The 10,270-nt window shown below is 38.6% G+C and overlaps 1 pseudogene; it reads left to right on the forward strand.

Moving 5' to 3' along the window:
* The first annotated feature begins 311 nt into the window (after window positions 1-311).
* Window positions 312-5,557, forward strand: LOC129666173 (eukaryotic translation initiation factor 5-like; annotated as a pseudogene).
* Window positions 5,558-10,270: the final 4,713 nt, after the last annotated feature.

A 10,270-nucleotide genomic window follows, 5' to 3' on the forward strand; every position in this document is an offset into this window, starting at 1 on the left:
ACACACACTAGAACTCTGTGCTGTTAGGTGCAGCCTATAAATCAGCCCATGAAGCAGCCTTCAGGGGTTGAAGACTGGTACCTCTGGCTCCTGCAGATCACATTGTTTACAGGCACCTGATCTATTTTAGAACAGCCAAGAGTTGTGCATTCTCCCTAATTCAGTTCAACAACAGTAACTCTACAGATCCTTACTCTGTGGGAATTCTACAGCAGCCTCTCCACTCTAACCCTGCCCCACCCCCTCAAAGGCTCCCATCACAGGACCTGAGGCTTAGGGATACTCTGAAATCTGGCTGCATGGAGGTGGTAATGCCTTTACAGCTTATATACTCGGCGCAGCCACAGAGACAGAACCATTCCGGTGCTATCATTATTCCTGCAATCTCCGTAGCAATGGTTGGTATCGCAGCTGTGCCTACTGCAGCCCCAGTTGTATCAGCCGCAGAGCACTACACTAGAATGCCGGGAGAACAGACTCGAGTGCAGGTTTGCACACCATGAGTTGCACATGTGGCCTAGACTGCTCTCTTGAAACTGTTCTCTTGACACATCGAATATGCCTACTTCTCGTTCTGCCTCAGCTCACTCGTGCTGCTGTGATAAAGCGCTGTAACATAGTAGTTAGTAAATATTAAAAATTTGGGTTTTCGCCTAGTCTGTAATTATTATTATTTTTTCCTTACATGAGCTCCCTGAATCACAGAATTCCTTTAATTTTTTCTTTATGGCTCTGAAAAGAGTCCCATGGGAGATGAAGCAGGTCTGAACTTATTTGGTGAGCCTTTAAAGTGTTTCTAAGTCACGGGACTTTTCAGTCACAGGAACTGTTTGTCATGCCAGTTGTTCTGGGGCTGGTCTGCTATTGCATCGAGTATGGGCTGAAAAAGGCAAGCTGGCTGTTGACAATAAACTGTGACTGTCACTCCCCCCACCCCACCCCCCAAAAAAAATGGTCTTTAGCAGTTGTTGCAGAGCCAGGTAAGCCTGAGATCAAAGTTCTGGCAGTGTTAGTGTCTTATGAGGGCAACTTTCTGAGCCTTATATCTTGTAGCTGCATCCTCTGGAGATGGGGATCATTGTGTTCTTTCACCACAGATGGGTCTGAAAGGATGAGCTTACCTTTAAATGCCCTTTGTTAAGGTCATTCATTAACGCTATCCATAATGGCACAACTCTCATGGCTTCATTGCCTCTTAAGGCCATATCTCTCAGTCTAATCATAGTATTGATCACACTCCTGCACAGGAGTTTGGGAAACATTCAGATCCCAGCACCTGCTCAGAGTATTTTTGCAGTAAAGGAAAATCTTAATTGCTGGTGACTGTATGAAGGCAGTTCCCACTGAGAACCCTAGCTAGACCTTATGGTTACACTCTGCTCACAGTAAAACATGGACTTTTTGAGACAAAAGGAAATGCAATGCCCCTGCAAAAGATACAATTATCACTTTTATACAACTCATAATTTAAAATAGATAAACCAATTGCTTAGAAGAACAAGAATATCTTGGTGGTAAGATTGAACATAATTCCTTCTGGGGCTTCAGAGAGAAAAATAATGACAAGTTCCCTACCCAGAAAGGGTTGATGGCATCATACTATCATCACTTCCTTCAAACAATCAAATCAGAAGTGATTTGCAAAGGAATCCTAATTCCTGCTGTTCAAGGTTCTTCTGGGCATAGTACTGATAATATGATGAGAAGAGATGGATGGATTGACAATTTTTCCTTTATCGTTTCAAACATGTAGATCATGAATTTTACTCTTTTATTACTGTCTCCCATTCTGCCTCTATGTCCTACTGAAAGCCTCCTTCCTAACAAGACCCCTCCTAATTTCATATATTTCTTGTTTGTGACACACTGAATTTAACTAAGGTTTCTTATAACTGCTATAAATTTTCTTTCCTTCTACTTTGAAAAAGGAGTAGCAGAACTTGAGATTGTATTCTTTGCCAGAGAAGCCTGAGAGGCACCTGTATGACCTCACTAAATGAGTGCAAATGTTATCCATGCCGAAGAACAGAATTGTAAGGTAAACTCATTCTGCAGAAGTCTAAGTATCTAACAGAGAGTTGTATAAATATAAAGCCATCCTATCCTTTCTATAGCCATGTTGATAAGTACTCCCTGTGGAGCAGAATATTAAATAAAGCCAAATTCATGGAAATTAGAGGTCAAGTATTCAAGATTCTACTCAATAAAACAGGAAATTATTTTTTATTTTTTAAAAGTATGTCCTAATTTCAGAAAGAACTCCCTGAGGTAAAATAAACTCTTAATAGTATAGTCATGGAATGCCTACTTGTAAGCAAAATAACTTCCAGATAAATCGCTCATGCAAAAGCACCAAAGTAATCAAACAAAGTAATTTATTTTATAGCTTTGTCTTTTACCAACCTGTAAAAAGCAGTGAGATGTCTATCAAAGGTAATTGGGTCTGTTTTAGAATCAGTAGTATGTTTTTCTTAGAAAAGTGTTAGAAATCAGGATGGATTGTTTTTGAACAAATCGGAATCCAATTCAAATTGATAAGTGTATAATAAGTATTCGTCTACTAACCAAACAACGGCATGGTGTCTCTAGGAAACGTTTTAAAGTAAGTAGAACAAGAATGAAGTATATCATTGTACTCCTGAGGAAGCTTGAATATGCATCAGAATCCTCACACTGACAGTTATATTACTGAATAAACTTCCCATGATCAATATATAGAATCAGTGCTTCTCAGCCTGCCTAATGCTGTGACCCTTTAATACAGTTCCTTGTGTAGTGGTGCCCCAATCATAAAATTATTTTTATTGCTACATCGTAACTGTAATTTTGCTAGTTGCAAATTGTAATGTAAATACCTGTGTTTTCTGTTGGTCTTAAAAAAATAACCTTGTGAAAGGATTGCTTAACCCCAAAGGGGTCATGACCCACAGGTTGAGAAACACTGATATAGAGCCACTAGTCTTACTGCAGCCAGCTTACAGCCATTAATAACTGATGGCCACAGAGGTACTAGCTTTATAAAACAATATCTTCACAGTGACTAATTCAAGAAGTGATGAAAAAATAGAAGAATGAAAAAATCAGTCTCGAAAGCCTATTTAATCCTTAAGAAATGGTGAGAATCAGGGCAAGAACATTCCAGAGGTTGACGTTGCAAAGGCATTTAATCAGCTTCCAAAGTACCCCACCAAATATTTTGTTTGTGAACTGGAAGCACAGACCCAGTTTGATGTTAAGAAGGACAATGCAGCCATTTCTGATGAGAGTTGATAAGCTAGGGTCAGAGCCTCTGAAAGGCTCTGCCCTACAGGCTATCAAAGCAGACACTGAGACCTAAGGCCAACTGATGTGCAAAGTGCATGGAATCTTAAGTAAGAAGTGGAAAATAGTAAGATCTGGAGAGGACAGAAACCCCACAAGGAGAGCAACAGAACCAGAAAATTTGAACACAGGGGTCTCCCCAGGGACTCATATTCCAACCAAGGAACATGCATGGAGATAACCTAGAACCCCTGCACAGATGTAGTCCATGACAGCGTAGTATCTAAGTAAGTTCAATAGTAATAGGAAGAGGGACTGCCTCTGACATAATCTGATAGGCCTGTTCTTTGATCACCTCCCCCTGAGGGGAGAGCAGCCCTACCAGGCCACAGAAGATGACAATGCAGCCATTCCTGATGGGATCTGATAGACTAAGATCAGAAGGAAGGAGAGGAGGACCTCCCCTGCCAGTGGACTTAGGAGGGGCAAGCAAGAAGAAGAGGGAGGGAGGGTGGGTCTGGGAGGGGAGGAGGGAGGGGCTTATGGGAGGATACAAAGTGAATAAACTGTAATTAATAAAACATAAAAAAGAAGGAAATAAAATAAAGAAAAAAAAAGAAAGAAAAGACTCACCATTGTATTGTCAATGGATCTCAAGAGGCAAATAAGCTGCAAGACATGTTGAATGGATTCATTGGAAAAAAAAATTCTTCTCTGTCGTGAGTGTGAGAATCCTGAAACAGATCTGCATGTTTTGTCAATCCAAAGAAGCAAACAAGAGGTAATTCTTTCAAGGCTTGTAGGCACCGAGGTATGCTTGACACACATCATAAACTCTGTACATTCATTCTCAAAAGCTCACCTGAGCACAGTGACAGTGGTGCCAGAAAAAAGAAAAGGAGAAGAAAAATAGAAAGGGCAAGGACAAGGAAAATAGCTTCATAGCCAGCAGTGAGACACTACCACCTCACCAAGTGAAAGTAGTCCTCCTCTAGATGTTGCTGAGGAAGACAGGAGGATGATTGGGGGAGGATGCATCTGTGGAAGCTTAGAGGTGCAGAATGGATGAAATCAGTGACCATGCAAAAGGTCTGGCATTCGATGACGATTTAGAAAGAACTATAAAAGAATGTATCGACATTCTTTTTTATTTTGTTAAGAAAAATAAAGAGAAAGGTATTATTAATACATATGATAAAGAAATTGTGGCTGAGACAGAAAGGCTGGATCTAAAATTCATGGAAATATTTTGTTTTGACTGAAGTTCTCTTTAGTGAGTAAATAAGAGAACAAATCAAGAAATACAAGCATTATTTTCTAAAGTTTTGTCATAACAACAAAAACGTTCAGCGGATAGGGGAGGACCCCCTCCCCTTCTATCTGATCCTAGCCTATCAGGTCTCATCAGAACTGGCTGCATCATCTTCCCTTGTGGTCTGGCAGGGCTGCACACCCCAGGGAGAGGTGATAAAAGAGCCAGCCACTGAGTTCATGTCATAGACAGCCCCTGTTCCCCTTACTAGGGAACCCACTTAGGAAACTGAGCAGCCTCATCTGAGCAGGGGGTCTAGGTCCTTTCTATGTATCATCTTTGGTTGGAGTATAGATCTCCACAGGATCTGCTCTGGCCCAGGTTTTTTGGCTGTTCTGGTCTCCTTGTGGATCTCCTGTCCCCTCCAGGGGAAGGGCATAGAGGAGGAAGAGAAATAGTGGGTGGGAATGGGAGGAGATGAGGGGAGGCTATAGCTGGGATACAAAGTGAATAAGTTGTTATAAATAATAATTTTAAACGAAAAAATAAATAAAATGAAAAAAATAAAATTATTTGGAAATACACAAACCAAAAAAGTACCTTCTTTATGGTTTGGAATGATGGTAGCAATGGGTCAAGCTCAGATGATCTCCAATATGATTCCACAAATCTTGAAGAAGATGTATAAATGATGCAGATATTTTAGAAGAAGGGGTCATCATCATCTGGTCAGAAAAGACCTCTAAGAAATATCTCTCAAAATAACTTGCCAAAGAGATGCATGTCAAAGCAGAACGGTTTGTTAAATGATTAAAGGAAGCAGAGGAAGAATCTTCTCATGGTGAGGAAGAAGATGAAGATGAAAATACTGAAGTGGTGCATTTGAACACTGTGTACCCAAAGTTGAAACTAAGAAGTCTGACAACAGGGATGATGGATGGTGTTGATGTTGATGCCATTCAAAAGGATGGAAGCAGCTTAGCTTACCAGGGAAATGCTGCCAAACTTTCTCCATTCACAGCCGGAAGCGCAACACGTATGTGAAAGAGCTAAAATGGCTTCATATCATGCTACTAAAAAGCTATTGCTGTGAGTGGTCTATAATTAAGTCCAATGAGACATCCAGGAAGTCCATAGTTATCAGTGAGCAGTTGTAGTTTGCTTATTTATAGAATATTTCTTTTGGAAAAACCACTGGTGGACACATTTGGATCATATTTAAACAGTTACAGAAAAAAAGATTTTATTTTTGTTCATTCTTTAGCCTTTGGGCTCTGAATGGCTTATACTGAAGCAATTGGCTACTTTTAGAATATTACACCATTTAACATAAGGTTCTCAAGCCTGGTAGATTGTTAGGTGCTGAAACTTGCAGAACGCAAACAATTGGAATGACCTCACCCAGCCATTAAGAAATGAAATATTTTAAAAGTTGTATCTGCAGTCCTAGTCTGTTCATGTTGGCAACTAATAAATCTTGTCATTCTAAGGAAGATTGATGATTAAATGACAGTGTGACATCCTCATGAGAAGTAAAAATGACCTGCATGTCCTATGGTCTTAAGAACAAGTTTTGAAACTTGGATTTGTGGTTTTTCAGGTTGTCTATTCTCATCCCAAATTGTAACCTCTGGAATCATGTGCACTGAGTGTTGGATGACCAGGAAAATTATTAACAAGTAAATATTTGTGTGTATTTGGTGGTTGCTTTATGCTGAGAGAAAAGCTTTAAGGTGTGATTAAATGAAAAACTCTGAATCTATTTGGGAGAAACAGGAAAAAGGTGCAATTAATTTCTAGCTAAAACTGCATAATTTTTCAGCTTTTATCATTAAATTATAATTTCAAGATGTTTAGACATACTGTATCTTGTGTTTCATGTGTTTCCCTCATCCCAGTATTATGGTTTATTACTTAATGTCTTTTAATTTAAATACAATAGCTTGTACTTTAGATTGCTATCTTGCCAAAATAGGTGTTACTGTGTTTCACACTTGATCCCCTCCCCTAATTTCTTCTTTAAAGAGAAAGTTAAAATCATAAAAAAGAAAAAAAAAAGGAATGTGGAACATTTAAAATTAGACAAATAACAAAAAAATTGAGAGCAAGAAAGGTTGGAAGGATATGCAACCAATTAGTTAATCCTCTGACATTCTTTTCAAAGTGAACAAACATCTTTCATAGCCAACTGAGTTAATACTTATCATCCTAGCTGGATACAGCATTTGAAGCATGAAGATCATGAGTTTGAAACTAGCCAGAACATCGTTATTTCCAGGAAAGCCTAGCTTTCAGTTTATAACAAGACTCTCTGAAAAATCAAAGCAGAAATAATAATAACCTATGAGATTCTTTAGAATGTTTTACAGGAATGAATGGAATAATCTTTCTTAGAAAAATTAATTCATCCAAATAGTTTTAAGACCAAATGAGAATATGTTTAAACAGATCAACTAGAAATTTTCATAGGCTTTCAAAATTTGGACCTCTGTATCTTGTTTTGTACGAATAAGAAGAATAAACTCTACAATATCATGAGAAATATACCAGCCCATATGCTCAGTTCCTAGTTCTCCCTTACCAAGTTTTCAAGTTTTAGTTAGTCCCATCATTCCATGAAACTCTGTTCTAGACATAGTAAATATCTTAAACACTATCCCTCCTTTAAACTTAATTTTACTTCTTGCACAATACTAATTGCAATAAAGTATTTTGAACATTAGATGGTACTTGTCAAGCCAAGTAGCCACTGGAGTCCTGAAGGGAAGAATGAGTTCACTGTTCATTATTTTATCTCTTGCACATTTAGCTGAAATAGAGGTTATCTCAAAATATTTTGTTAACGAACCAAGAACTAGAAGAGTGAAGCTTATGATTGCTCTGGATTTTGAAGATCATAAATCATTTCAGTTTCTGCTATACTCAAGGGGAAAGAAGCCATTTCTGCAAGACACCTACATGGAGTTTACACAGACCTCTTTCCAAAAATTGAAGAATCAGAAGAACTTTGTGGTAAGTGGAATAAGCCAGTGATAGAAGCAAATACAGAGTGATTGTGTTTACATGAAGTTCTACAGTAATTAAGCCCATAGTGAGCAAGAGAGAGAAGGCCATAGTGGCCTGTAAAGATGAAATGGTAAGAAAATGAGAAGTTGTTCAATGACTACAGGTTATGCTGGAAAAATATGTTCTAAAGATTTTAAGTACAGCATCAATGTTTGTTCACTATGGTGCAGTTTAAAATGTGAAGAGGGCAGATTTTTATGTTCATTTCTTAGTAAAATTAAATCAAAACAAAAGTTTCCAGAAAATCTTAGACCTTGCAAGGCACAAGATCAATGGCAGTGATGGTGTGAAAGGTCTTTCGATATGTCCAAATTTGCATACATTTGTAGATATCATTATACATAGAGTTTGAGTACTAATTTACTTTAATAATTTCCCCTAGGTTTTCCAGTTTATTTATTTGTCCTGAAAACAATCTGACTTAAAAGTGAACAGGAGTGAAAAGAGGGAAACAATCTTTTTTCTCTATCCACAATAAAGATTTTTAATAATATCAAGGACTAATAAGGCATAGGATGGATGTCTATGAACTAACCTAATGTTCCCTCTCTAAATCAATGCATGGGTAACATTTCTCTGGCATCTACCCTGTGAAACATTTCACATAACCACAAAGTACTAATAAAAAATGAACCTGCTCAGAAGTTTCCTATTGATAGAAATGTATTTGTTTTTCTGAATTCATACCTTGAAATGAAGTAATACTTTCATTCCAGCCCAAAGCAGAACACTTTCAGTTTGACACCAATCTTGGTACTCAAGCCTATAAATGATTATCTCTGCCACTGGCTACAAAAAATAAATTAAGTTTTAAAGATCATAAAAATAAAGCTCTGTGTCTAAACATATGGCATGCACATTGGCAGAGTGAATGCTCATCAAATGAGCAAGCTGATCCAGTTTGTTAGGCAAATGAATCAAATATCCTCTGTCTTTGAAACCAGAGAGATGAGAACAGTGCCTTTAAAGCCTACAGTTGACACCATCACTCAAGTCTCTACTCCCGTGAATATAACACTGGTTATAAAAATAAATAAATAAAAGGAAAAAAATAGGACCATAAATACTGAAAGATTAAAATTCTAAACCTACTACTTAAGAGTGAACCCAAACTTTAAATATATGTTGTATCCTAGCAAGAAAAAAAAATGCTTCTGAAGTTTAGAGATCAAATGGAGGCTAGAATAAGGACAAGGGACATTTGTCCACAGAACATTGTCTTTTACTGGTTCCTGAAAGGCTTAAAACTGTCCTGTAAAGCTGTCGAACCCAGAAAAAAAGCAGCTCATGGTTTCACCCACCACTTCCTAACCACCTCCTCCTTACAAGCCATTCACATCCATTTAACTAGATCATGACACATATGATTTTTGTCTTTACCCATATTTGAAGTTGAATGAAACTGGATATTGGGTGTACTGCTTGATGCTAAGAACAGATAAGATGTTGGGATCAGGTGTGGCATTCAGCAAACCCACTGCCACTGCCTTTTCCTTCCCTATGAACTCATGGGAGTTACTTTTATTCATATGAAAACAGTGTTGTCTTTCTGGAGATACCTCCACCAACAGTTGCTCTTCTCTTTGCAAGCCCTTGCTCACTGGCCCTTGCTCATCCTCTATCTGATCCCCACCTTCATGTCTCTCATTGTTCCCTCTCCTATACTGTTCCCTCCTTCAACAGGTTCTGCTGACTATTCTATTTCCCCTTCTGGGTGAGATTGAAACATCCTTTCTTAGGTCCTCCTTGTTTCCTGGCTTCTTTAGTCTGAGAATTGTAGTATGTTTATCCTGTACTAGATGGCAAATATCTCCTTTAAGTGAGTAGATATAATTTCTTCAGACCATGTAGAGATTAAGATACAGCAGAGATCAAGAGAAATGTGTAACTGATGGATGGCCCAACCTGAGACCCACTCAATGGGAAAAAGCCAACCCCTGACACTACAGATGATGCTCTACTCTGTTTGCAGATGGGAGCCTCAACATGGCTGTCTTCGGAGAGGCTTTGCCCAGCAATGGATGGAAATAGAAACCGAGACTCAACCAAACTTAGATGGAGCATAGGAAACCTTGTGTAAGAGTGGGAGAAGGATAAGACTTGAAGGGGACAAGAGCTCCACAAAAAAACCAACAGTACCAATTAATTGGGCCCAAGGGGCTGGAAGAGCAAGCACCAACCAAGGACCAGGCATGTACTAGACCTGAACCTTCTACACATATATACAGCTTAGCCTCCATGTGGGTCCCCCAGAAGTGGGATGGGGCTCTCGTTGACATGGTCTTTGTTGCATGCCTTTCAATCTCTTCACCCTGGTGTGGCTGCCTTGTCAGGAAACTGTGAAAGAGGAAGTAAAAAGTCCTGATAAGACTGGATGTGCTGGGGCGTGTGTGTGTGTGTGTGTGTGTGTGTGTGTGTGTGTGTGTGTGTGTGGTGTGTCCGTTTCTGAAGAGAAGGAAAGGGGAGATAGGGGGATGAGGGAGGAGCAGAGGGGAAGGACTGGGAAGAGAGGAGGAAGAAGGCTACAATTGAGATGTAGAGTAAATAACTAAATAAAAAAAATAAGACAGAAGGTTTGATTTTTCAAATTATTGTAAAGTTTCCAATTTTACTTTATTTTCCACAAAAAATAAAAATAAAAAACAATATAAATTCCTTCTTATTCATGGTAACAAATGCCAATAGTCATAG

The sequence above is a fragment of the Psammomys obesus genome, unplaced genomic scaffold (assembly GCF_907164565.1).
Source record: "Psammomys obesus unplaced genomic scaffold, mPsaObe1.curated_primary_1811, whole genome shotgun sequence".
Taxonomy (NCBI): Eukaryota; Metazoa; Chordata; class Mammalia; order Rodentia; family Muridae; genus Psammomys; species Psammomys obesus.